The sequence below is a fragment of the Nipponia nippon genome, unplaced genomic scaffold (assembly GCF_047370975.1).
Source record: "Nipponia nippon isolate SJK-2023a ecotype South Korea unplaced genomic scaffold, ASM4737097v1 scaffold_12, whole genome shotgun sequence".
Lineage (NCBI taxonomy): Eukaryota > Metazoa > Chordata > Aves > Pelecaniformes > Threskiornithidae > Nipponia > Nipponia nippon.
The window spans coordinates 18,544,558-18,564,074 of record NW_028262313.1 but is presented as its reverse complement, the minus strand read 5'-3'; the positions used below and the strand labels follow the sequence as shown (position 1 = coordinate 18,564,074).

The following is a 19,517-nucleotide window of genomic DNA, read 5'->3' as shown; positions in this document are numbered from 1 at the left end:
AAGGCTCAAGTGTCTTTAATTTTGAAGATCACTCTTTATGAGGATACGGTCTACTTAGATAAAATTTTTCACAGAAGACTACCAAATCTTTTCTGCTGCCTTCCTGTTGAATTTACTTTAAATGCAAAAAATACAGGGGGTCTTCAATTTGGTCTGTTGGATCAACCGCAGGAGACCAATACTATGATAGAAACATTTTAAAAATGATAAATAGCTCCAGCCACTACAAGACTGAAAATAAATAGTAACCCCTGGTGAAGAAAATTATTTGAAGTGTGGTCCTCCATGATTAGTAGAGATCATCTCCCATTGTGCTATAAATCTTTCAAAATGGATTGCTACCACTTATTCCTGTTCAGAACCTAGTATCACTGTCACATTATATGATACTTAAAAAGGTTACATACAGTAAAGAATATCAAACAGCAACCTGCAAATACTGCCTGAAAATCAGAGAACGGAGATGATTATCATGCAAGAGTAATACAGTGGGCTTGAAATGAGCCAAGGATAATCATGTACTTTTCAAGAAGGAAGGTAAACATTAAAAAAAAAATTGAAACAGAAATGGTCTTTGACACACGCAAAATCATTAGCAACTGTATCTAGATACTATATTGGTAAATGGAGGAAAAAAAACCCTATTGCTTCTAAAGTCATTGCGGCTTCTCTGCAAATCCTCAGGGAAAAGGAATTCAGCAGTTTCAACAAGACTTCAGCCTATTAATTCTATTTCAGACCATGTCCTCAAAGGAATCAAGTTTTTCTAAACAGGAACTCAAGAGACTTTCCACAACATTGTCTGGAAAATAAAATTACTTTATCAGTAAAGACAGAAAGAGAATATCTTTTTATCTCATATTAATTGGGCTAAAAACACCATTGGCAGAATAAAGCCTCTTTCATAGCAGAAAGTCCCCTTCCTTAATTTTCCTCTTAGTCTGATTATTTGTACAAACATCTGAGATCTCCAGATTTTGACAGGAAATTTCACAAGAAATGGCCATTATTGACATACCAAAAAGTGTATGGAAAAATACTTCAAAAGGATAATATCTTTTGTATGAGAACGCAAATGATCTTTGAAACATTAGAGAAACACATAAACATATTGTGTGTCTCATAAACCTGAGAAATATTCTCAGGTAATATCCCATTAAGCTGCTTATTCTATGAAAGAACTTTGAATCCATAAAACTCCTGTAACCCAAAGAAATTGGAACATACATTGCTTTAGATCATGATGTCAATGGAAGATAGCAGGCTCCTTTCTCAGGACTCATGTATTCTGCACAAGGATGTAGCCAAAACATTTCTATCTTTTTTTTTTTTTTTTTTTTATACATCCTTTTTGTCCTTCTTTAGCACGTGATTAATCTAGCTTTACTCTAAACTATTCTGCATTGCAGACATGTAATGACTTCAGGACTGCAGAAGAGCTGACGACATTTTCTAGTCAGGTACACTTACGCAAATAAAAATATCGTATTATTAAGCATTTTAGAACTTAAGATAATGAAGCTGTAACTCAGTACTCAGCAAAGCTAAGCAAAGCAACCTGACTAGTCACAATTTTGTTGACACATTTGGAGTCCCTGCACAAACCCAGTTACTATTGGGTCCATCCTCCATGAGTACCGCAGCAGCAGAGCTCGTGGGAAGCACCGCACTGTATTTTCCCACCGTACAGTCTGCAAAGTGATAAATTCATAGTAACTGTGATGGCATCATTTGGAGTTCAAAGGGTTAACTTTTTCCATGTTGATTTCTCTTACTCTAAATTTACTTTCCATTTTCCAGACAAATGCAAACACTGCCTTGGAAGTTTGTCAACATTTTAGAGTAAGTATATAAGCAACTGCTTGATATCTCAGAAATCCTAAGCTTTCCCTTTGTATAAGCACCTTCTACTCAACTGAGAATCAATATATCCAAGTATTCTTTAAATACCTGTCCAGTTCTTCAGCCAGGCTGTTATTCTATTTGCATCTGTACAGTGTTATTTCTTAATTTATAATGTGAAAATGTCACAAGCTCAAACTTCGCTTGAAAAAAAAGCTCGGAGACCAATCGCTCACTATCATAATCGCACCATGCCCTTCTTATTACTAGACCTTTGCAGTTTTAATGCTGGACAACAGACTTTCCTACAATGTTTTTAAATTGCTCACTTCGAGAAATAAATACACTGGCAAAATCACAGAAAACCATCAAACCATCAGAGACCATTAGTTTCACATTATATGCAGGACTCTTCCTAGAGCTCTCGAGTCCTGTGAGGTATTAAAGTCTGAACTAGAATTTGACAGCAAAGATTTGCTATTACATACTGCAATTTTATAGCAAGCAAACAGTTTAATTGACCAATAAAAGTAATGCTACTTTTAAGAATCTCCCTTCCAAAACAACTAATTGGACTACTGAAGAGAAAACCAATTCCCTCCAGACTCCCCACCACCACCACATGCACACGCCTAATTCTTACCACTATAACCTCTCCAATTAATTCTAACATATTCAGCATTTTCACCTGAACAGCCAAGCTGTGGTACAAATTGCAAGATCTTCCAGCATTTTTCCTATACAAGCTTACAAAAACAGGAATCCAGAAGCCTGATTGCATATAGTACGCCCCATGATCAGGTTCTATCCTAGAAATCCCCTCAGCCACTCTTGGAAATCTGAATTAAAATGCAGCTTCATTATCTGAGATATGATTGCTCTGTGTCCTACCCCAAACAGCTCATCTGGTTAATTTCTATATTCCCACCGTCAATTCTCTTTGGTTATACTGCTTCTTTGTCTGGTTCCTTACAAATGTAACAAAACTGTATGAACTATAAACAGAATCAGTTTTTTTTGCATAAATACATGCTCTAGATATCTATAAAATTCTTTTCAACCAGACTGCGAAAAACCAAAACCAATGATTAATTTGAGTATCAAATACAAACACTCATAACATGGGAACAAACTGGCTGCTGGCCTCCTGACAGGATAAAATCATACGCGTTTAATTATATTGCAAATAGGAAAAAGAACGGATCATTTTGTCATGGATGCCTTCCCAAAATTTTGTGTTGGGTTTCAGCAGAATAAGTATTAGAAAATCTTAAGCTATTTGTTACCTTGTAATGAAGATCCTTTCTTCCTCTACTCAAGACAGTGTGAAAAATGAACTGTTAACATCTGTAAACTGAATGCCTATTTTCTCTTATGTGTCTCTAATTCACTAGTCTGGATTGCATTCACATGAAAAAAAGATTTTACAAGACAAAAGTATTTGTTACAGAAAACTACGTGGCTTTCCTGACTTTCAAGGGAAATTGGCCACGTATGAAGAAAATACTGACGTATTTATCACATGTTGAATCACGTTCAACTCAAATACGCATTTATCATTAAAAAGATCACATAGAAGTTTACAAACAGGGAGTAATATATTCTGCTTTTTCTTCCCATCATCTTTAACATGTTTTATATAATCAGTTTCCTGATTATTTGGGTCATTTAAATAGCAAAGCTTGCTTATAAATTCTACAATATAAACAAAGTTCACAGCAGAAGTTGATACTGAACATGAAAGATGTGAAAGAAATGTAGTACTGGAAAATACAACATGCTTCAATGACACAATCAGGAACTGAATTTGAATTTTTGTTAAGTAACATCATTATACTCTTCATCAGGAGCCTCTTCAAGTCACTTTTTAAAAAACATTTTTAAATTTTATTTTCTGCACCTTTATATAAATATATATGTGTGTGTATGTTAGATTACACAGAAAAAGATATCACATTTTTTGTACATTTTTTAATGTATTTTAATTTTGCCGTTGTTTTATTGTCCTTCACTTATAATTTATTCTGCGAAAGAACTGAGACAGAAATGCTACTATCCGTAACTGCTTATTCACACTTCCTCAAATGTCTGTCAGATGTTAGCTCTGTTCAGTGCTACCGCGTTAGCTGTTCCTCTATGGGAGCCCTTACCTTTGTCTATTCAATGACTCAGTTTTCAAAGGTGGAAAAAAAAAAGCCAACCAAACCCAGCAACTGGGCCTTACTTGCAGACAGTAACCACTGACTCGATGTCTCCCATCAATACAACTGGTCATACCACGTTGCTCTCCGTCTCTCTTAGATCCATATTTCCAATCTGCTATTTGCTTTGCCCATTTAGACTAATCAGGAAAATAATTTGTTTCCATGTATTTGGAAAGCAGTTAGCAAAACACTGGAATTACAATCCTGAACCCACTGTTCCTTTTGTTCCTTACCTGGATAATCGGTTGGACATAATTTAAAAGAGAGTTCTAATATGCATGGTAAATTTATCTGCTATAATGTCATTGTTTAACACAGGTATAGCATTTTTTAATAATATAATGAAAAGAAAATATATTTTTTGCTAATACGTTCTTGGAGTATACTTTTTCACTATGGAAACAACATTTGGATCCATACTACTCCTGTAGCATGAACTTTCAACCCAAGGAAAGCAGAGGGCGTGCTGAGACACAAAGATTATGCCATGACCTGCTGTGATTTTGGTCACATAACTATCGCGATCAGGGATCAGGACAGACAGAATGACTGCTTTCTCCCACCTTGCACTCAAATCTTCTTAAATGAGGTGGAATTAAGACACAGCCAAAGACACAGTCAGATGTGAGAACATAAAGAACTTGAACAGATCACAATTTAGACATAGCCCAAAGACAGAAAGAGACTAAAAAGGTAGTAAAAGGTAGTAAAGGTAGTAAACCTCAATTATTTTTATGTTCTCAAAACAATTATAACTTACTATTATCCATTTATGTATTTATAAAATATACTGTTAATGCCACTTTAAATTCATGGGACAAAGTGAAGACATACATGTAGTCCCCTTAACCAAATTCATTTAAATCTACAGTGTGGATGGTGCTGAGTAGCACAGCTCAAAAAGCTGAAGACAACTTTAATTTTTATCCTACTTTAATATTTTTTTCACCAGTTCTTTTACCTTGAAACAAGGTAAAATATAGGCTTATATCATATTGTAGCAAAGTGGCACAGTGAAATTCCTCAACACCAACTGAACTTAATCCAAATCCTAAACCTTAATACTGTATAGTATTATTGTATTATTAATGTGTATATACATAATTGTCATCGCCTTACCCATAGTGTAGTGAAGACTCAGTACTTTAGAAATAAAAGCATTCCACTAAGTTAGACCAGCATAAGACTAATTTTTTAATCAAGGTCTATAAATCAAATATTTTGTACTGTTGCTTGAAATAATATCTATGCCCAGCTAGTTTACACATATACACACACACAAAGTAAGTATTGATTAAAAACCCCCCACCCTCTGTCTTCTGTTAGCGTCTATGCTTAAAATTAAAATATCATTTCTGGAAGCTCTGCTCACTAGAACTGGCAGATGCTCCATGGAAAATTGCCATTAACGATTAACACATAATGAAGAATCAACCTGCTGGGGCACCTGGGATAAATTTAGTTTTTTCAATGCATTATTATTCCACTTGAGTGAGATAATAGATTATAATTTTAGAGAAAGTGACATATGGAACATTTATGAGACTTTGCAAAAATCGTTTGAAACCCTTTACTTAAAACATTTATCACACACTCGTGGTAGAGGAGGGGAAGGACTTTGACAGTGAGATTTTGGTGGGCCAATTTTCTTAACGGAAGATTGAAAGACTTTTATCTCAAAGCAACTTCAGCTATAAAGTCAAAATTCAGTTTCCAGCTCATGCCTGGCAAAACTATTAGATTCCAGGAGCTACTCTTGTTCTTCAATTCCAGCCCATTCTCATATTGCTCGTTCAATCACCTATTGCAGAATCTGTACCCAAATCTCTCTCCCAATCCCGTAAAGCAAAGGGGGGCACAAATGCAGTTCTTGTGAAACCTGAAAACCCTGCAAAAGAGGCAGCCTGCAGCTGAAGTCAGACAACAGAATGTCATGGATAATGAAGGGAACTGCCATCTCCATCTCAGAGGCCCGTGTCAGGAGGAACCTAAATCTGACTTACTGACAATATGCGAGGATTTTTTAATATTAGAAGATACAAAGTCTTCACACACAGTATCTTCACAACAACCCTGTAAAGAGCTTCTAATTACCTAGCTGCTCCGGTTCAGCCACTCTCCCCTCCAGAGAATGAACCTCTTCTATCCGTGCCTGCCCCGCATGCGCGCTCTGGGCAGATAATTACACATGTTGCAACTGACTGAGAATCCCCCTCTGCTGCTGGACATCTTCCAGCACCTTGAACTCAAATGTGTTACTTTTTGAAAGGGTATGCTAGTTTACTTTCGCCTTTGATTAAGTGGGTAAGATTATGTTCCTATTACTGTTTTCTACTCTTATTAACCTACCTAGTAATAGGTGCGATCACCACATAAGTGTGTTTAAAAACAAATAAAGCAAGGTGACCCAAGGTCTCCGTGTTTTCACCTGTGCTGATTCCCAACAAACTTCTGTACACTGTGTTTGTTCTCCTTCAGGATTAAACTCAAAGCAATGTCCAATGTTGCCATTATCCCATTATCCTGCTTTTGAAGTACACAATTAAATACCCTACTTTTGAAGTAACACAATTTCTTAAGCATTTATTTATTTAAAAGAGCTTTCTCCTTCCAAGGCAAAGACTTCCTCCTGTAGTAGTCACACAATGCCTTATCGCTGACAGGTCATATATATATATATATATATATATATATACATACACACACACACATACACACACACACACACACAATCACCTTTAATGATACACAGTGATCAGCATACAGTTGTGTTCAGAGAGTGAGTCAGATGGTCTCTTGCAGGGGAACCTTTGTAGTACGGAGGAGCCCTGAGCCTTATTGCAAAATGAAGGGTATTTTAATACAATCCAACTTTTAGATGTTGTACCTCAAATACATTTCTATTATTCGTTTTCCACCACATTTGTAAGTAGTTATATGAAGGTCTTCAACTCCATTAGGGCACAACACCTATTTCTAGAGCAGGGAACCTTCCAATTTTACAGGTTTTTAATTACTTCTTAATGAATTAGTTGTAAAATGTCAAAACAAGAACAGTCCCATCCCATCAAGGCAAATAAAATATCAAAGCAGAAAAGAACTAGTTATTTCACAAACCAAACTGTTTCTACAGCCCCCCTGGAAATTCACCCACATCCAATAAAGCTTCAAATTTTTAGAAAAATTGATAAAACATAAAAGGCTTGGCCTCACCTAAGGCGGACTGTAAACCCAAATGGACTCCTTTCACCACACAAAAGTAGGCAGCTTTTAGATAAAGTTTGCAGAGCCTGCTGGGAAAGAAAGAGGATGTTGTGACCCATACAAATTCAGTCTCCCCTGTCCGTGCTCATTGTTATACAGAATATCCATAAGGATATGACTGTGCCTATACTAACATACTGGCTGAGAGCAGTATAGCAGTTTTTAAGAAAACCCTTGATTGTTCTGACTCCCCACGTGTCAGGTGAGTTTGGTGCATGCAAACTGCCATCCAAAGGCAGCTGAACTCAACTCCCCAATTCATGGGCCCTGAGGGAACATATGGATCCACATCAGGAATGGGTCTGTCACAGCTCTGAACCAGACGCATGCCGCGGCTGTTGCGCCAAGGGAACAAAGTAAAACCCCAGACTGCATTTAAAGTTGCCGTAGAAGCCTCAGTACTGACTGCTTCTACCTAATGATCTCATCCTTTTGCAGCACATGACCGGTTGTGAGGGTATGGCTAAGGCTGTAGCAAAGACCAAGAATGCCCTAATCTATTGGAGAGAGAAATTATTGTTCCAAACACCAATTACAATTATTTTGAAAAATATTGGAAAACAACAAGCTACTAATTTCCAAGGACACAGAACATGGTATACCAACTTTTGTACATCTTTTCCTCATCCTTCCTCCTACTTCAGAAGAAGTTCTGACCAAGTCTTTGTTTGTTCTGAGATGAGGAAGTCGTGGCCACGCAGTTATCTCCATAATGGTTCCAGGTACAACTGGTCTGACCTACTGCAATCTATTCAGAGTTTTTCCATTTTCAAATTTCTTACTTGTTACTTATAGTCAGCAACTGAGCTATTCCAAATTTGGCTGTAGTACAAAAAAGCTTTCAGACGTGCTGGGATAAAGACTTAAACGGAAACTGTAAACCACACTTTTAATTCTTTAATTGCTAACCTATATTTTTAGACTTGAGTATTTATTTGTAAGAGGTACAGCAGCCTATATAATAATTTGTAAAAAACACACAAAGCACAGCAAAGCTTTGAAGGAAAAAACCCTTTGCTAATGAAAGAGCAACTGTGAGACTGAAAAGTACAAGCAGGCAATGAACGCCACACGGGTTCACTGCGTGAGCAAGTGAAATCCAAGGGCAGAGGGTTATGTTCCTGGCTCTTACATTTCTGGCTCTGCATCCATATTCACCTTAAGGTGCAAATGCACATCTGGTGGGTATTTAGTTATGTTACTAGGACACTAAAAGACAGAAAAACAAGTTAAGTATTCTAAATAGCTGATGGATGGACTTACAGGCTTTAAAGTGACAGAAGTAGTGATAAAATAAAATCTCTGGAAAATACTCTTAAGGTATAAGGTATGATTAAATATGTATACTCTTATAGCTAATTAAAAAGTGAACATGGAAGGAAAACACAATAGCAACACTTCAATTTAAGTCTAAATATACTTAATTGAAATCCTTAAAAGTATTTGAACATGTATTTTTTAATGAAAGAGAAGAAATGCTCCAACATGTCTAATTTTTCTTAGTTCTCACATAAAAAATGCCAAGAATAACTTGGAGATTTGCATGCAGGCCAGTAATGCCCCAGTTTGAGGTATGCCTCCTTCCATTTCACTAAAGCAAAAACGTCTCTGTGATCCACTTAGGCATTCTGAATTTTTTTTTTTTTTTGAGTAAATAAATAGTACCATTTAAGCTAAAAGCAACTTTCCATATCAGAGAAGAAAAATGGAATCCCAGCCTACCAGACATATATTTGCATATCAAACTGTGGGCTCCTGTGTTTTGTGAATACTATTAGATTTCAAAAACTCTGACTTCACATTCTGAACAGCAGCGTGATCCTTACGTATACTCTCTGAATTCGTCCAGTCACTTGCTAGGACAGAAGTTGACACTTTGGAAAGGTTATACCAGAAGATTTGTGACAATGCCACTGAGGATCACCAGGGCTGGCTATTTCCCATACATAGGTAGGTTTTATATAAATATTAACTAAAGATGAAACTGCACAGAAATTAAGCTGGTGCTACGAGACTGGGCAGCAGTGCAGTCTGCAGCTCCTTCAGCTAATCACATGAAATAAAACAGGCCAGTTACAGCTGCTTCTTCCTCTCTTTTTTTTTAGTGGGGAAGGATACGGATTGTTTTGCTTTGCCTTTTAATAAAGCAGAGCTTTTTGACTGCTCTTCATATATCAGACCATGTAAGAAGATCACATTACAAAAATACATAAGGTCTGTTGTAAGAATGCTAACAAAAGCTGCAAGACTAGTTTTATGAAGAACATTTTTCAAAGCACTTTCCATCATAAACATGTATTCTCTGTATTGAAAAGCTTCCTTTGCTTGGCCTGTATTCGTGGTTGTCTTGTCACGTTGCCCTTGAAGAAAACATGCAAGAAGTTTTCAGTCCCGAGAATGAGGTGAAATTTGGAAAAACAACAAAAAAAAACAACCAACAAACCAAACCAAAACCAAAAAACCCAAAAAAACCCCCAGCCCTGCCAATAGCTCCAGTGCTTGAAACACTTAGTCCGAGGAACCAACTACCCAAGAAAAGTGTCAGCCTCCAGGAATAGTCACAAAGTGGTCAGAAATAAGAACTAAAATCAGGTACTGCCCAAATCCATACTGAGTAAGAGTAAAGGTGAACAAAGAAAACCAGTCACATCTTTCATTGGTTAGAAAGATGCAAAATCAGCCCAGCAAAATTTCACTCATTTGTCACATTGACAGAATTCAGTTAATAGAAAAATCACACACACACAAAAAAAGTCAGGGTTATTCTTTTTCAGAACACTGAATAAAGGTAGAATACACTTCAAATATGTTAGAGAGTGCAATAAGTACATTTTTTTCACTTCAAAACAATATTTTTCTTTGAATTTTACCTGTATATTTTACTTTTTTTTTTTTTACATAAAATAATTAATCACTAAGTATCTGGAAATGTTTTTTTCATAAGTGAAAAATATGGTTAATGGTTTTGGTTTTATGATACATTGAAAAAATCAGTAACCCATTTCTTCGACATAGGTGGTTTGATTTCACAAACCAGCACGTATTCAGCAGGGAGGACAGACTCAAGTTGTGACAGAAATGTAAGGAAAAAATCTCACTTTGCACCTCAAAAAAACTGGTGACACTGGTTGATTCACAGCTCACGCTGAACAATCAGGTAGGTTAACGTCATTGACAATTTCATCTTCCCTTCAAAGACAGCTACATGCAGAGCTGAGTATGTCTCCACTGAAACGTTTGATTCATAGTTCTGTAACTCCTGGCTCAGAAACTCTCTACAGGTTCCAAGATGCCCAGAGCCTTGAGGTGGAACTGCCCTGATCCTCACAGGGGCCTTCCAGTTAGGATGCCCAGTTCCTAAATACAATTTACTCTGTGTCTCCCTGCCAGTTCTATCCTGTACTCCAGGAAAGTTCTTCAAGCTGAATGTGGTTGGCTGTTTTCAGGAAAGAACCAGCTTCTCCCCTGAACAAACCTTCCTTGACTCAAAACCCAGCAGCTAGGACAAGATAAACGAGACCTTCTTGCCTACTGCTCAGCCACACCTTTTAAAAACTGATATACACATATACATATATAAGTATTTGTAAGTAATCAGCTCTACTACCTTTTACATAGCCCATAAGCTCTCCTGATACTGGGTATTTGAAAGTGAACATATATCTAGACATTCTTCACATGCAAATACCTTGTATATTTTGGATGGATGCTTGAGAGTTGATTTGTCCTTTAATATGTCCTACAGTAGCAAAATTCAATAAAGTAACAATCAAAGCACATTTTTCATTCCAGGAAATCTCTGCTGCGGATGTTCTTTCTTTCCTTTCCTGCTTTTTCTATTGATTGCCCCTTCCACAGTAACTAGAAGCCACATATCTCTTGGTATGATGCTGAAGCTTTGTTTTTGTGTTTTCTCATTTTTAATAGGCTAATTTCCTTTCTCAGAATGATTTTGTGAATTCTACAACATCTAAGAAGGCTAAGAAAAAACTGCAAAGATTAGGCAGTTTGTAGATTTTCTGTCTGCTTTTTAGGCACAGTGAGTTTGATCTAAATGAGTTCTGCATTCTCCCTTTATTTTTCTCCCTATAATCTCTCTTACTTGCATGTAATTCACATATGAAAAGAAAAAGCCTAACAAAAGAAAAAATGTTAAAACATTGTTCTGCTTTAGATTCTCAGTCCCTTGAGTGGTTCCCAACCCACAAGTGCTTCTTTATTCCTTTCATTCCAATTACCGTTTAACTATCAAATGAAATAACCAGCAAAGGAAATAAGTTATGCAATATGTGGCATTCCCCTGGAAATATTAAGTAGCTTTTACACTAGGTTATTTGACAATGCTGAGAAACAGATAGAAGCAATTAACATCAAATTGTTACTTTTCTCCAAAGGAAAATATTTGTTTAATTCCACCATTCAAATGAAAAGAGAAATTTAATTACAACAGTGTTTTATAACTGCCTGTCCAGATTAACAAAAAGCACAGACATATCTCTCTGGAGTCCTATTCAATATTAATGTGGAACGTAGGTAAGTTGGTCGAAGAACATGGCACACGATGCTAACCGTTACTGTCTTATAGTCCATAAAAATACCATCACCCAAGATTTTAAACTCTGTAAACTATGAACACCTTTATTTTTAAATAAACGTGTAACTAGCTGAGAATAAGCAAATTAAAATATTCATTTTCCCATCTTTTATATTTAAGCTGCAAATTTAATATATGCTTGGTCTGCAACAGGCAACATTGCAGTTTTCCATACTCCATTGCCAGCTGTGAATTAAGATCATATCAAATGGAAGACAAGGCCAGCAAATCAGGGCTATTACCAAAAATCCCTGAAAAGCATGGTAGCAAGAACAGTAAACTCTTGTCTTAGTCTTCAGTGAACAAGACAGCTCTACAAAATTCTGCTTCTTTCACAAATAGTCATCCCTGATCACATAGGGAGCATTTGCATTTGCCTAACTTTGGACAAAAACTGTCATATAGGGAAAGAATTATGAACATGCACATTAACTGGCATCTCGTTTCTTCACTGTTGAGCAGGCCAAGTTACATTCAACACAATCTCAAAAGTGCTGAGGGGAATTTGTGGTCTACTGACAATTTTGGTCATTTGTGATGACTCAGTTATATTCTATTAGTCATATTAGCTAAATAGCTGTTCACAATCCTTCAAACAAGATCTGATGCTTAAAGGAAACCGTACGTCTGCTTTAGGTTCAGTGTGACCCTCAGGGACAACTCTATGGTGTGGGACCTTGCCACATGAAGAGCAGCATCACTGACAATGGACATCATTCAGCAGTACAGGAACTACAGTACCTTTGAAACCATCTTCTAAAATTAGGAACACTGACACTATGGGTGTGACAGTAGCTAGTCCTCCCCTTTTTGCTTTTCATTTTGATCTTGCTGTCATTTATTTGTATTTGCAGAAAGTAGGTAATTAATTCAGAGTGCATGTTGATTGTGGGGCTGCATTTTCTTACACACTGAATAACAAAATAGAGACGGGTGAAAAACTACAAAGGCAGAAAAAACCAAACAGAAATAGGTTATGAATCTTAAAATTCTTGTGTACTGAGAGAACAAAGAATGAAAGTTGATATAATTTAAGGAATAGGATTTCTATAGGCAATTCGGAACCATCAAATACATAAAGGTCTCTTTCAGTGAGAGTACTGGAGTATTCATCCCAGGGCTTGATAAATCCAACTCTTACTGTATTTGAAAATTTGATTGAAGCCGGCAGCTTATCGCCATTAGATAATATAATACAGGAAAAAACAGGAACACATTAAAAGAGCTGGTTCAGTTACAACTGCAGCTGCTTCCTGTAAATTCCATCTTTTGAATAATAAAATTATTGGGCAATTAAAAGCAATTGCCACTTCTGTTTTCCTACTGATAAACATTATAAAAACCCCTCAGAACCACTGCTTTTTCCTGTTTATAGCAAAGCTCATCATCATCATCATCCAGCAAACTGTTTTGCGTAGGTCACACTGGATTTGCAATGTAAGCTTAAAAAAAGAGGTGCAACAGGACTGGCTCATTTCTGGTTACTTCTAAAGACCAAATAGTCCACACTGCTAAACCACGCTATTACAAACATGCTACCTTATTGAGCAAGTTTGCAATACACTGCATGGCATATGTTTTTAGTGAAATCTGTTGTCAAATTACAGTGCCAAATTCAGTACATGTTTGAATATGCTTAACTGAAACTCCTAAGCTGAACAGTATGCTTCTGGGCAAAATTTTCCACTTCCAACAGAACAGGCATTATTTTATAATCTTGAGATCTATTGCTCAACTTACCTTGCCTGTACATACTGTACTGTGTAGCCCTGCAGCCCAGTAAGTATAGTATTGCCATTGCTAGGCCACAGGCTTTGTGCTGACTTTGTAAGGCCTCAGGCATCAGGCTTGTCAGCCTTTGTTTGAACTCCTCTTGGCCAGCCTGAAGCTCTCTTTTAGCTTGCTCAGTTGAATTTTTCCCTAATGACCAGTTGGCTCTGTACTAGCAACTGGAGTGGTGCTGTGGGCCCTGGGGAGACCAGGGATCCAGGGGCCACCACAGGCTAGCCTGACTAATGCCAGCGACTGAAGAGGTGCACATTGTAAACATATATATATATATAATACCCATATTCCCACTAACAGACATTCATCCTGATCAGCCAGAGAAGGGAACAAGATGAGGCTTTTGATCCTGTTTGTGTCTACATGAGTGCTGAATGTTTGTCTGTCTTGAGCTGCTTGGAAAGGTGTGTGTGTGAGCACCTACTGCAAACACATGTCCAGCCTCGCTACTGGCTGGAGTTGGGAACAGAGAGCTGTGCCCACCTCATCTCCTTTAGGCTACCATATCCAGCGACCTTGAACTGGATATCCAGTGAATAATTTCAGCTTCTTTTTTTTATATTTACTTGTTCACTAACACTTTCTGCACTTAAGCAAATATATTTTGCAGGAAGTTTGAAGTTCTGTTGTCTTCTACGCATAAATTATTTGCTGCTATGCTGGTTCAAAATGTTTGTGCTGAAATGGAATATGGCAGTATTTTCACAGGCCAGCTACTAATTGTACAACTTACCTGACAGAACACATGCAAGGTAACGGTGATCAGCTATCATCAGTTCAGTAACAAGACCGCTTCATCAGCCATAGGGTCTGTCAGAGTGTACGTGATAAATTTTGTCACCTGCAGTGGGATGAAAGGTAATGTAAAATTTATTAGTACTAGATAAAAATAGAAAATCTTTGGATAAAAGTTTCAGTGTGTATGGCATAGAAAAGACTTGCTTTCCCCTTCCATTCCAGACTGTAACACATATCTAAAATTTTCAACAACACTTTCACCCGCTTAGTCTAAAGACTGTGTAATCGTTCAAACATAAAATGTGATACAAAATACAGAGTAGTTGTAGTGCAGATTGATAGGGCTCTACTTCTGATCACGGTAGGTTTTATTTACGTTTAAGGACCAACTGATTGATAGAGATAAATGGAGAGCAAAAGCAAACTAAAAAGTTTGAGGCGATAGTTAACTGATCAAAATAAATTAAAATAAATAGTACTCTTTTGGGAAGCTGCTAATGGATTAACATTGGCAGCTGTTTATGGGAGGTGATCCACTGTGAAAATTTCAAAGACCTTTAGCCTCTGCTCTGACTAATACACAACAACACACTTTGATGTTCAGTATACACAAATATAAATGAAATGAAAATTCAGATGTTAAAACAAAAAGATGTGGGATTTTCTCTAACAGTCTTAACAGTTACAAGTCTGCAGAACACCTTGTATACTAGAAGAAACAGGACATATAAGAAAAGCTGCCTCTTAGCAATGTTAGGAGGCAGCCTTGTTCTGTACTTCTTTACATCCCAGCAGGAACTAATGGCGTGAGTGGGAAGAGGATGGCACCCATCACACACTAGCTGAAGCTGTTTCTTTACTGTATCATCCTAGGGAAAAGAGCCTGAAAACCTGTGCTCTCACCAACCTCCCAGGTTACTTCTGCTTCATGCTTCTAACATACATATGCAGTGAACTGCACATTTCTGGGTCAGTGCAGGATTAAGGTGTGTATACATATTTTTGAAATATAAAAGATACTTTGCATCTCCAGTCCCAAACTTTAAGTTTCATATCAGGTAGACACAGAGGGACTAACATAGGTATCTGACTAATGTTAGAAATTAAGAAAGCCAAAAATGCTGGAGTGTGAAGTGCATGCTGTAAGATGACCAGAGACCACAGAAGTGACTGATTTCCGTATACTGCAAAGAAATGTGCTTGCCCATTTCAAAGCAGCAGCTCTTATCTTCATTTACAGCTAATCTGCTAAAACAGACCACAAAGAAGTGTAGTAAAAGTGAAAATCACTGAATGTTACAGTCATTTTACAAGCAACATTTAATTTTACTCTGTTAACGGTTTAAGCTGAACAATGGAAGGAAACACAATCAAATGCTCATTGTATCTAAAGAGCTTCAAAAAGATCAATTATCTTTATATGGATAAGAAGCTACTATTGATTTCAACAGTGTTATTCAAATTCCATTTAAGCAATGAAATGCACTGCTCTTTTTTATCAGAAAGAGTAATGCATTATACTGATGCAACCCAATACTTAACACTGTTCAAGGGTATGCAGCGAGCAGAGACTAGTGGCTTCTCCACGACAGGGAAATCTCTCCAACATCAATCTTTCTAACTCAATGGAGCTTAAAACAGATTTCTTTTTCAGCACTCCTACAAAGAGACTGGGTAGAAATAGTGCATCTCTAAAAGATGCAAGGTAAAACCTACTTCCAGCATGCCAGCCTTTCAGTATATGGGCCAGGCTGTATCTGGCTGTACAGATGTGTTTTCAAAGACAAAGGAAAAATCACTTTCATAGATTCATAGGCAACGCTAACTACCTTCTAAGGAAATTCACTGGTGTCCAAAATATCTCAAAAAAAGAAAAAAACCCTTGCTGGACTCCTCATCAAGCCAAGCAAGTCTTTACATATTACCAAAAGTAATTTACCAATTGTAGTCAATTGAAACCGTTGATTTTATATAAAACCTGGCTTCTAAACCATCCCAAACCTCTCCACAGTTTGATAAGAACTTAAAGCAAGAGAAAAGAAGTTATTTGTGGTTTAAAAGAACAGAGCTAGGCCTAGAAAGAAAATCTGACACAAATACAGGACTGTTTGCAGCATTTCTCTAGTGTCCACTGACAGCCTGCTTGATTACAGCCCTTTTCTTCAGTCAGAACACAGCTACACTCCCAAATGGTTGTGTGACTCTAATCAATCCACTTTGTGTTCACAAGCAGAAAAAAAATGGGTGCAAAATTGGGCTGTAGATTTTTATTAACCTCTACTGTACGGAAGGAAAAAAAAAATAAAAAGATCAAAACTGATAATACCTAACTCTGTGTGGACCACAGCATCGGAAATAAGACTGCAGAGAGAATCTAAGATTTCTAAGATTACCTTGGAAACCCTGATAAACAATTACCACAAGAGAAAAAATTATCTATTTTGCATAGAATATTGCTCTCTGGGGCAAGAGCAACTAGGAAGCACAATTTAAAATAGGCTATTTAAAACTTGTTACATTAAATTTAGACACAAGGGTAGTTTTCAAGTCTGGACACTTCCAAACTGTAGGCAAAAGCTCATCTTCCCCAAAAGCTCTGTTCAGATGGCCAACTGGCACCTGAGTCCGCCATTTCTGAAGTGAAAATATAGGTATAATGTTCTGTGACACAGTGCTCTAGAGGACAAAGATACAGTGAATGATGACAGGATTACGTTTGATGTTAAGATTGTCTACACATTGCATCTGCCTTTTCAGGTTTACCTCTTTCACCTTTCCTCACAGTTAAGATGAATTGCCAGAATTTTTTGTGTATGCAGTGAAAATGCGTTATTCAATTTTAAATTATGATTAGTATGCATATACATTTTCTCCATCTACCTCCAAAGTCCCTATCTTTGGAATTTAACTGTTTTTACAGGTTTTCTAAAATTTTCAACATGAAGGATAATACGTTGACCCGCAGTTTGACAAAATCAAATACTCGCCTGCCTAAGAATACCCGTAATCGGGAGGCAGCATCGTACCTCACTCCTCACCACAGTATCTCGGCAGACATTCACCTTCAGCTGGAGAACTCTTATGCCAATATGGAATGCTTTTCCCGAGCTCTTCAGGCCCTCTGAATCCTTCATCTTGGATAGTCAGCTGCCACAAGTTACTATTTTCTTATTTGCTGTCTAATAAATCTATACTATGGAGTTTGTAATTGTCCTGCTATATGTTACATTTTGACTGAGTGCCTGTAAATAACCCTGTTGTCAATAGCAAACACAGCAACAACTATATGTATGCAGTTGGTTTGATGTGAAAAATGAAAAATCAATGTAATATGCCCCTACTGTAGGCACCTGCAGATAGCATCCAATAGAATTGATTAAGTCCTACACAGTAGATAATAAAGCCAATTAAAAAACAAATGGAACATCACAGTACAGCTCCACATTTAAATGCAGTGGTAAAGACAACGGAAGAAGAAATTAAAATAAAAGCTTAGATATGACTAATGGAGGAGGGTAGTAATCTGTATCTAGATAAAGGTTTATTATTGCCCCATAAAGTGTAGATGTAAAAACATCCACAGTGTACATATTTTACTTATCCTAAACACCAAAAGTATAAACTTATACATTGCAGCATATCTTTGACACGTTTTTTAATTAAATAACAATCCACGTATTCGTGTAATTCTACTGAGATAATTTCCTATTAGTCTACTCCTAGATAATCACAATTTTAGATTAAAGATTTAATGATTTTATAACCTTCAAGCAACGTACCCAAAACAATATCTGAAACAAAATGAAAATACAGTAAAATTAGCACTAGATAATTTTTAATGTGACATTTCCTGCATTCCCTCCAATTCTGGGACTCCATTTTGGTGAAAGTTTCCATATCGACTACATGTACAACCCTATAATTATAACTGCCACTTTAAAAGGAAGAATGTGATGAAGGAACAAAAGGAAGAAAGCAAGGGGGAAAAAAAAAAACATTTCTTATTTTAATTGGGTCTTGCAGAAGAAACACTGTCCTGAATGTATCTCTAAAAACCAACTAATTCTCAGTTTCATTTCTCTTGTCTGTTCCTACAAGCTCATTCCTTAAAAGCATAAACCCAACAGAATCCCATCAGAACAATCTAGTTTGCATAGGAGATGAGACTGGTAACAACAAATGGCTCTCGTTAGCTAGGAACACTTTCAAAAGAATAAAAAGGCCACAGTTGTTTGTAAGCAAGACAATGTTATAGACTTCTCCAAAATTATGAGATATACAGATAAAGTTCAGAAATAGTATTTTTCATTTTGTTATCATCAAAGAATACTTCAGACAGGAATAAAGTCTGGTGCACCTCAAAATAAACTTCAAAACAGCAGGAGCAGAAGAAACACTTTTGTGTTTTGTAATTCTCACAGCAACTATGTAAATCCGTGATGCCATGTGATCCTGAGCAAACATGGCATGCCCTCACTGTGCAGGAATTTACCGAGCAAAGTGCTTCTGAATTAGAAAAGGCTATATGTAGCTTCATTTCGTCTTTTTTATACCTGGCTACTCTTGGTTGTTCCCTTGAAGACGTACCGGTTCCTTTGGCCACGCAAGGCACTCTTCCAGTGACATTTCTTAATTCAGATTCTTTATTCAAGCTACATAGAAAGGGCAAGCACGAGACTACTATGATCAATGCATATGGTGGAGTCCTGCTACTAAAGTCATGGCAAAGACATGGCAAAGTCGTCAGCAAAGACATCATAGCTTCAATTCATAACCACTTATTATCTTCCTTTTAGCTACTTGGTATCTTCTATCCTACATCTATTATGCATTTTTAATTGGGCAAGTATTTTAGCCATAGTTTAAAGAGGGACCAGAAGCCAATCAATTTCCTACGTCCTTATTTTGAAGCATTCACATTTGTTTTCTGTATTCTAAGTGTTTCCTGCTTTGACCGCCTATATTCTAGAACAGCCTTTTAGAAGACAGAACAACAGGCAGAAGACCTGTAGTCCTGCGTAGACTGGACATTAGTAACTGGGCCATAAAATCTCTGTCTGGCCAGCTGCTTGTTCTGTTGCTGTCTTGAG

At 36.9% G+C, this 19,517-nt stretch overlaps 1 long non-coding RNA gene across 2 annotated transcripts in view; it reads right to left on the bottom strand.

Moving 5' to 3' along the window:
• Positions 1 to 19,517, bottom strand: part of LOC148056736 (uncharacterized) — a 101,431-nt gene that overhangs the window by 5,848 nt on the left and 76,066 nt on the right. For both annotated transcript variants that reach the window (XR_015702777.1, XR_015702776.1), the window contains exons 2-3: positions 14,423 to 14,530; positions 7,260 to 7,336 (exon numbers count right to left, since the gene is read on the bottom strand). This is a non-coding gene — a long non-coding RNA (uncharacterized LOC148056736). The remainder of the gene's footprint in view (positions 1 to 7,259; positions 7,337 to 14,422; positions 14,531 to 19,517) is intronic.